The following is a 9,363-nucleotide window of genomic DNA, read 5'->3' on the forward strand; positions in this document are numbered from 1 at the left end:
CCAAGTTTCTTTGAGGAGGTTTTAGCAAGTGATCTAACATGAGAGGTCCAGCTGAGGGCATTGTTAAGTGTGACGCCAAGAATTTCAATACTTTCCCTCGCTACTGCCTGGAAAGGGAGATTTTGTCTATTTGAACAACTGTGGAGGTTTTGTTTCCTGAAACTAGGAAGACTGCTCAGACTCACTTTTTCCAGCCTGGAGTTACTTATGCTGCTGTCCTTTCTGGAATGCCAGTGTGTCGCCCTGTGTCCCAGAGGCTGCCTCAACCCATTCCAGTGCCCACTCCTTTGACTAGTGATTTGCAGGTTGCTGTCCCCGAGGGTAGTACTGTTTGTGAGACTGACGTTTGCCCACCCTCTACACTGACTGTTTATGCCTCCATTTTGGTGGCAGATGGTTTCCGCACTTCCATGGTGGTGGTGGATGTACGCATTGATGTGACTGCTCCTCCCTCCTTGTCCAGTGTGCCCGAGCCTCCATTTGTACCTGACAAACATCGTCATGGTTCTTCAGAGTCCTCTGAGCCTGAGGACTGGCCACCTAAGTCCTCTGTTGTCGAACCTTGTGTCGACCTCTCTCCTGTTCCATCTGGCCCGGAGGGTGAGGGGTCTAGCCAGGCAAAAGCTGCTGTTGATGGTCGGCCTGTGGCCTGGTTCCCACCAGAGGATGGTGTTGGACAGAGAGTTGGGGCATCAGTTCCAAAGCAAGATGTTATCCTCACAGGGTTCTAGTCCTGTGGACTCTACTTCCGCTTGTGGGGCTTCTGATGGTGGCACTGGCCGTTCTACATCACCAAGGGCAGCCTCCAAGCCACCTTCCAAGCAAATTGGTATGCCAGCTCAGAGGAACGGTGTTGTAAAACTTTCCTCTTCCTCATCCTCATGTTTGCCTTCAGATGTTCGATGCAGGATGCCAATTTCTGGTGCTAGGAAAGCTCTTCCCGAGGGCCTTCCTGAGCATCAATCCAAACCCACTCGCTTGTCAGGAGTTACATAGTCTCACACTTCAACCTGATGCAACCTACACTAGGATTCTCTTCTTCAGTGGAATTGCTGGGGTTAAATGTACCAGCTGAGAGGACCTGTCACATCTTGTTGCACAGTTTTCCCTTTTGTGCCTGTACATTCAGGAGACCATGGTTAGTGATGCTGTTCCTTCCAGCCCTTCTGACTACCATGATTTTTTAGTATGATCCTGTGTCAGGTCAAAGTCGTCATGGAGGTGCTGCCGTCTTCCTTCGCCATGATATTCCAGGCACCCGTTTGGATATCTCCACTCCCCTTCAAGCTGTTGCTGTCCGGATGTTTTTATGTCGGCAGTATACAGTTTGCAGTCTTTATCTTCCTCCTATTGCTTCTGTTGAAGGTCGGATCTGGGACACCTTATTTTATGGCCTTCCTTCTCCCATTCTGTTACTAAGAGATAGGAATGGTCATCATCCACTATTGGGCAACAGTAACAGTAAGGCAAATAGAGATTCGCCATCGGCTTGCCACTGCCGGTGCCTAGAGTCTCGTGATCTCCGTTTTGCCTCTTCTGGGGGAGGGCCTTATAATGTCCTCTTTTACATTTCTGAACTCCAGACAGCTCTGTCGTGGTGTCATGTTTCTTCAATTGGCTGTGATGATAATCCTTATGCCTTTCTCCGTCACCTGTCTGATGAGTTCCTTTTGTATTTACAGTTGCTATATAATAAACTTTGGTGTACTGGTGAGTTTCCATATTCTTGGGGTGTTGTTGTGGTTATCCCCATCCCTAAGCCAGGAAAGGATCCTCTGCAGACAACAAATTATCGTCCCATCTCTCTGACCTCTTGTGTTTGCAAGGTGTTGGAGAAGGTGGTAAATGGCAGGCTCATGTGGTATTCAGAGAGGGATCATTTACTTACCATGAGTCCAGTATGGTTTTCATAACATGCGATCTACCATTGATGCCCTAATGTCTTTGGAATCTTCTGTCTGTGAGGCTTTCTCCACTAACCAACACCAGGTCAAGGTCTTCTTTGATCTGGAAAAGGCACACGACACTGCCTGGTGTCATGGCATTTTACTTTCTCTTCATGAATCTGGTCTTCATGGACGCTTGCCTGTTTTTACTAAGAGGTTTTTATCTAACCATTTTTAAGGGTCCGAGTGGGAGGAGTGCTGTCTAATGCTCGTGCGCTAGAAGACAGGGTACCACTGGGGAGTATCCTTAGTGTTACTCTCTTTGCTGTGGCCATCAACAGTGTTATTAATGAACTTCCTGATGGTATGCAAGCCTCATTATATGTAGATGACCTCTCAATTTCCTTCACTGCATCTAGAATGTCCCCGATAGAGAGGAAGTTGCAACTGGCTCTTAACAGAATTTCTGAGTGGGTTGAGTCCTGGGGTTTCTGTTTTTCTTTACAAAAGTTGGTGGCTACGCATTTCTGTCATCTTCAGGAGGTTCACCCAGACCCAGATTGGTATCTCGATGATTGGAGGATATCCTGCGTGGAAAAGACTTGGCTTGGGGGTCTTCTGTTTGATAGATGACCAATCTGGGTTCCTCATATTCGTTCTGTGAAGGTAACTTGTATTAAAGCTTTGAGTCTTCTGAGGATTTTGGGATATACTTCTTGGGGTGATGATCGTCAGACCCTCCTCCTTTTGCATCGATCTCTCATCCTTTCTAGACTTGAATATAGGTGTGAGGTCCACTCCTCTGCAACAGATGCCTATCTCCGGATATTAGACTCTGTGCATCATGCGGGTGTTTGTTTGGCAACATTCAGGTCACCCCCAATTTCGAGTTTGTTGGTGGATGCTGATGCCCTCCTTTTGGCTTTGCATTGCCATTCATTGATGATGAGGTGTTGGTATCATCTTCACCATCTTCTGGACTCAGTTTCTCATACCATTGTCTCCCAGGATTCTCTATCGTCTGTTTATGACTCCCATCCTAGTTTCCCGAAGCCCTTTGGTTACAGGGTCTGGTCTGTTATGTTAGCTCTCTCTGTTCCAAGCCTGGCAGTCTGTCCACATAGGATCCTGAGGGTGGGATTTTGGCTACTCCCTCATTATTTTGTAGGTCCATTGTTGGAAAAGAGGGCTTACTTCCCTCTCAGGTGTCCCTCTCTCTCTCTTTTTAGAACATACTTTCACACATAAGAGTTCTAACCGTGTCTGTACTGATGGATGTAAGACTGATACTGGAGTAGCCTTTGGTGCTGTCTTCCCTTCCTTCAGTTGGGGGGTAGCCTATCTGATGTTGTTTCAGTGTATACGGCGGAACTGACTGCTTTTTTATTTGCTTTCCAAATAATTTTTACTCTCCCCCAATCTGCTTCTGTGATTTTTAGTGACTCCCTTAGTGCTCTCAACACTGGAGTCTTTTAATGCATACCACCCACTGGTTTTGTCAATTTTAGAGTGACTTTTTCTTCTTGATTGTCTTGGCTGTTGTGTGGATTTCTGTTGGGTTCCCGTGCATATTGGTGTGGTGGGCAAAGAGAAGGCAGATAGTTTAGCTAATGCTGTGAGTTCTTGATGGTCACTTACCGACTACCTGGTTCACTCTTCTGATGTAACGCCTTGCTTGTGGTACACGACTCGTATGTGTTGGCAGAGACATTGGGATGGTGTTGTTCACAATAAGCTAAAAGAAAATTTTCAAAGAGTGGTTGTGCCGAGGGTTCTCCCCTCCATGTTTCGGTGATTGAAGGTGGCTGTTACCAGGCTTTGCATTGGGCACTCTTGGTTTGCACATGGGATCTTGATGAGTGGTGGGACTCAACCGTACTGTGACGATTGCTTTGTTCCCCTTACTGTCCGTCACTTGCTGGTAGAGTGTCCAAGTCTGGGGGACCAATGTCATTGGCGGAAGGGGGCAGATGGTGCCTACTGTTTGTCCTAGATGTCTGGTGGAGCCTCCACCAATTTTACTGATGAGCTTAGTTTTCTTCAGGAGTCGGGCCTTCTTCCACTTGTATAAGTAATTGATATATTATATTCTTTTGTTATTTCCAATGTTTTATTTCTAATAAAGGGTATTAACTTTGTTTTGAATATACACTTTTTATTTGCGACGTCCTTTACCTTGTTGTCCGGCGGCATATGTCCCTGGCAGTTGCATCACCAGATTTTAATTATATTCAGTCAATCGGTCAATCTTTATTCAATGTATTATCTCTGGTACAACATGTGTCTGGAGCCGCGAGCATTGTTACTATCTTGTTTGTATGCATCTTAACACTACCTAGAGTATATGCAGCCATGTTTACATAATGCACATGGGACTAAGTAATGCCTGACTCTGAGATTCCGCTGAGGTGTCAGTGACAGAAGAACGATAGGATTTCTGACTTAAGCTGACATATCAGTACCATGACGTCACCTCCCGAGTCGAATCTCACAAAGAAAGGGCTACACAATATCTTTCAACATCCAGCCAAAAAAAAAAATTTTTTCTTAATGTTTACTTCTTGCCAGTGTCTTCCAAGTCAACAGAAATTTACGAAATTGTAGAGCTCGTAAATTATGAAGCATGAGAAATAGAGTAAAACTCTGATTTGAGATAAAAAATAAAACATACATATTTTAAAGTTACAACCCTGTTATAGCATTGTCTCTCCTTAACTTCTTCAATATGTGTAAATTACAATGTGGCTACATAAAACAGCAGCATAAAATCCAGTACAGTGCATAAAACGTATGATAATCAATAACGAAACTGTAAAATGAACATACCTGGCAGATCAGTTATCGAAATTCTTACGGATTAATTCGCCCATGTTCGGTGAAATGTTTGGAGTGAACTGTGACCAGTTAAAACAGGGCTGCCAGACGCTGGCCACTAGCTCCTTGCCCCTCCACTTTCACTAGATACCCTCCCCCCTTTAGCTGATAACTATTCCCATTCTCATATAGATCGACTATCAAGCCCTGGATCTTCAGTTTCTGTAAGAGGGTTGAGCTAATTTTAACAGATATAAGACCCTGGGTCTTATTTGAATGCATGACTTCTATGCGAGCCCATCAACCTCGTGATTCATATGCGACCCTTCGTGAAACATTTTTCGACCCCAATTGGGGTCGGGACCTCGTGTTTGGGAACCCCTGCTTTAGATATTGATAATACATATACAGTATATATTTTTTCTTCCGCATCGTTCCTTTGAGGGAGAGTGACCAAAGCAGCCATGCAAGACGGATGTGCTTATGTTGCCTGCGACCCGTTGAGGGGGGCAACCAGCCAGCCACAGTCTCCCACAGCCCAGAAGATCCGGGGGACCATGGTTTGGTGTAACCTAATGGCGGGGTATGGATTCATCAAACGCCAGGATACTGGCATTGAAGTTTTTGTGCACCACCAGGCAATCATTAAACAAAACCCACGGCACCTCCAATGCTCTCTAGATGATGGAGAATCGGTGGAGTTTAGTATGTTTGGAACCCCCAAGGGTCCTGAGGCCCGGGATGTAACTGGGCCGGGTGGTGTAGCTGTTGTTACGGAACAGAGAAAACTGTCCCGCAAAGTTCCAGGTTCAAAACAAAAGAGTTAGGTAAAATTACAAGTTAAAGTTTAATGCTCAAACTAACAACTAAACATTCAGGACTCATAAGGATAATGTAATGGCAAAAAACAGGTTAAATATATGGTTAACTGCAATACCCTCTACTGTATTAACACGAAATTAGCAAGAGTAAATTTATCTAAGTCAGCCCTGATAAAATGAGAAAACCGGATAATGGTCAGTTAATGCAAGATATATTATTACAGATACAAAATATTATTACCACTGGCTGACAGCAAAAACTTCACATTAATCATAAAAACCTCACCAGGCTTACGAATTAACACCTTATGCTATACAGTACAAGAAAAAATGTAATAACACTTATACTCAAATTACACAGCAACTAGATGGTTGGAGACTTCCTGAGCACTCACAAAAATAACAACTGTACAGGGGAGGACAGAGATGTGAACAAAATGAGGAGTAGATCTAAATGGCAATTAATGCAGAGACTGAGCTCATTATATAGGGGCCGGCAGAGCTTGATACAACTTGTAAGAAGGACGCGCAAATGAAGCCATAGGGGACAAAGAGTTGACAATCCTGCTCTGAACAACAGAAAGAACGACTTACTCTACTATAAGGGAGGAGGGGGGGAGTGAGGTAGAACACGCACTATGGAAGTCACGAGGCGAATCGTGATCAAACATGCAGCATACTGTACGTTAGAATTATATGATGGATGATGAAATCATAGGCTATGTAACACCTCCCCATAAAGAAAAAGAAATTTACAAAGGAAATTTCTTATTGCTCTAAAACAATCTGTCTAAAGTCTAGATAAGCCATCTGCAATAACATTTTCTTTCCCCTTGATATGTTGTATGTCTAATGAATACTCCTGTAGAAGTAGACTCCATCTTGTCAATCTCTGATTTTTATCTTTAAACTTACTAAGGAATTTCAGTGGGTTATGATCGGTATAAATGACTATGAGGTCAAAACCAGAACTCAAATAAAATGAAAAATGCTGTAAATCCAAAATCAAGGCCAAAAGCTCTTTCTTAATAGTTGAGTAGTTCTTTTGAGGTGGAGTGAACTTCTTACTGTAATAAGATACAGGGTGTTCAATACCCTGATAATCCTCTTGCAGCAAAACAGCCCCAGCTCCTGTATCACTTGCATCAACAGCCATCTTAAAAGGCTTAGCAAAATTTGGAGTAGCAAGCACTGGCTGACTTAATAGGATAGTTTTAAGTTTGGTGAAAGAGGATTCACAGTCATCGGTCCAGACAAATTTAACTCCCTTTTTCAGTAGGTCTGTAAGTGGTGATACAAGAATTGAAAAGTTAAGAACAAATCTGTAATAACCTACCATTCCCAAAAATCTTTATAGCTCTTTCCTACTTTTAGGTCTGGGAAGATCACTTATAACCTGAACCTTAGCTCCTGGTGGTACAACGTGTCCATCACCAATTACGTACCCAAGGTACTGAACTTTAGCTTGACCAAACTCACACTTTGATAAATTAGCTACAAGATTAGCCTGAACCAAACGCTCAAGAAATTTACTGACATGGCATAGGTGACCTTTCCAGTTGTCACTGAAGATTAATACATCATCAATATAAACAACACACCCTGCCAAACCCTCTGTTACAACATTCATGAGCTTCTGAAATGTGGCTGGTGCATTCTTCATACCATATGGCATTACAGAACATGCAAAAGTCTTTCCTAGTGTTACAAAACATGAGATCTCCCTAGCACGTTCAGTCATAGGTACTTGCTAGTATCCCTTTAACAAATCAAACTTACTTATGTACCTAGCCTTTCCGATCTTGTCTATGCAATCTTCCACGTGAGGGAGAGGGTAAGTGTCTGTTTTGGTTATCTGATTAACACGTCCATAGTCGATGCAAAGCTGCTGTGACCCACCTGGCTTAGGGACTAGAGTGACAGGAGAACTCCACTCGCTCTGACAGGGCTCAATCATCTTGTGGTCCAACAGGTAGCCAAGCTCCTTCTCGATGAGAGGAATTTTCACTGGGTTCACACGGTAAGGAGGCAATTTAATTGGCTTTGCGTCTCCAACATCGACATCATGCATCAACACAGTGGTTCTTCCTGGAGTGACACAGAACACTTGCGGGTACTCCTGCAGTAATGCCGAAAACTCCTGCCTTTCCTCGGGAGCTAGATGAGAAATCTTAGTCTGGAGATCATTCATGATATCAAGATTCTTCCCCAAACTATCACTCAGGCTCATGCTGCATGGGAGAACTTCACTTGCAGACTCGGGTGGAACAGCTACAGTGCAGACTGGGTTATTTTCGTCCCGCCTGTGATATAACTTTAGCATGTTGATGTGACAAAGTTGCTTGTTCTTTCTACGATCTGGTGTGGCGATGACATAGGTGACATCACTGAGTTTCTTCTCCACGAAATAAGGACCACTAAACTTGGCTTGAAGAGGTTGCCCATGCACCGGTAGCAGAATCAAAACCTGATCTCCTGGCTGAAAGTGGCGTAACCTGGACTTCTTATCATACCAAGTCTTCATCTTCTCCTGAGCAGCTTCTAAATTCTCTCTCGCCAGCTGTAAAGCAGTGGACAGCCGTTCTTTGAACTTCATCACATACTCCAGCAGGTTGACGTCATCTTCTTCCGACAGCCAGCATTTCTTGAGTAGCTTAAGGGTCCTCTTACTTCATGGCCAAACAGTAGTTCAAAGTGTGAGAAGCCCAGTGATTCATTTGGAGATTCTCTTGCGGCAAATACAATGAATGGAAGACATTTATCCCAGTCTTTCTGATGTTCCAAACAGTATTTCTTGAGCATCGATTTGAGTGTTTGATGATACCTCTCCAACACTCCTTGGGTCTGGGGATGGTAAGCTGAAGACGTGATCTGGGTGATGCCCAACTCTTTCAGAGACTGCTTGAAAACATTTGACATGAAATTACTTCCCCGGTCTGACTGTACCTCCTTGGGTAGACCAAACTTTGTGAAGAACCCTAGCATTTCCTTAACCACGTTCTTTGCTGAGATATTTCTAAGTGGAATGGCTTCAGGATAACGAGTAGTCATATCAATCAGGGTCAACACATAAGAAAATCCTGAAGAAGTCTTAGGAAGAGGGCCCACAATATCCACCAACACACGGGTGAAAGGCGCCTCAAAAGGAGGAATGGGAACTAGAGGTGCATCCTTTTCGGTCTGATTACACTTCCCCACAACTTGACAGGTGTGACAAGACTTACAATATCAGGAAAGATCTCTGAAGATACCTGGCCAGTAGAAGTGTTTCAAAATGCGTGCCACAGTCTTCCTCACTCCAAGGTGTCCTGCCAAACTGGAATCATGAGCCACTCTAATGATATCCTGCCTACAAACACGGGGGATGACAACTTGATGTACAACCTCCCATTCACAGTCGGCTGATGCTGTTGGGGGTCTCCACTTCCTCATAAGTAGTCCTGACTTTATATAATAACAAGTAGAAGCACCAGCTGACTCTTCCTCACTGCAAGCAGAGTTAGCTAGACCTTTCAACTCAGGGTCAGCAACCTGCAACTCAACCAACTCTTGACGAGACGAATTATCAACACTACGGGGTACTGCCTCATCTGGTGAGTGGTCCAAATTAGCAAGAAAAGTGTCAGCTAGGATAACATCATCATCATCATTTTCCTCTATGTCACCAGTAACTTTAGACTTAGCCCTAGTGACAGTACATGCAGAGAACACATCAGGGACATCACAATCCTGGGTCGCAGTCACTGGCTCACTAGACAACTGAGGAGCTGGACACACTTGACTTCCACCAATATCATTTCCAAGTAAGAAAGTTACACCTGACATTGGGAGTGTCTCAACCA

Source organism: Coenobita brevimanus, chromosome 3, assembly GCF_032717465.1.
Source record: "Coenobita brevimanus isolate Jiangsu-jjx chromosome 3, ASM3271746v2, whole genome shotgun sequence".
In the NCBI taxonomy this organism is placed as follows: domain Eukaryota; kingdom Metazoa; phylum Arthropoda; class Malacostraca; order Decapoda; family Coenobitidae; genus Coenobita; species Coenobita brevimanus.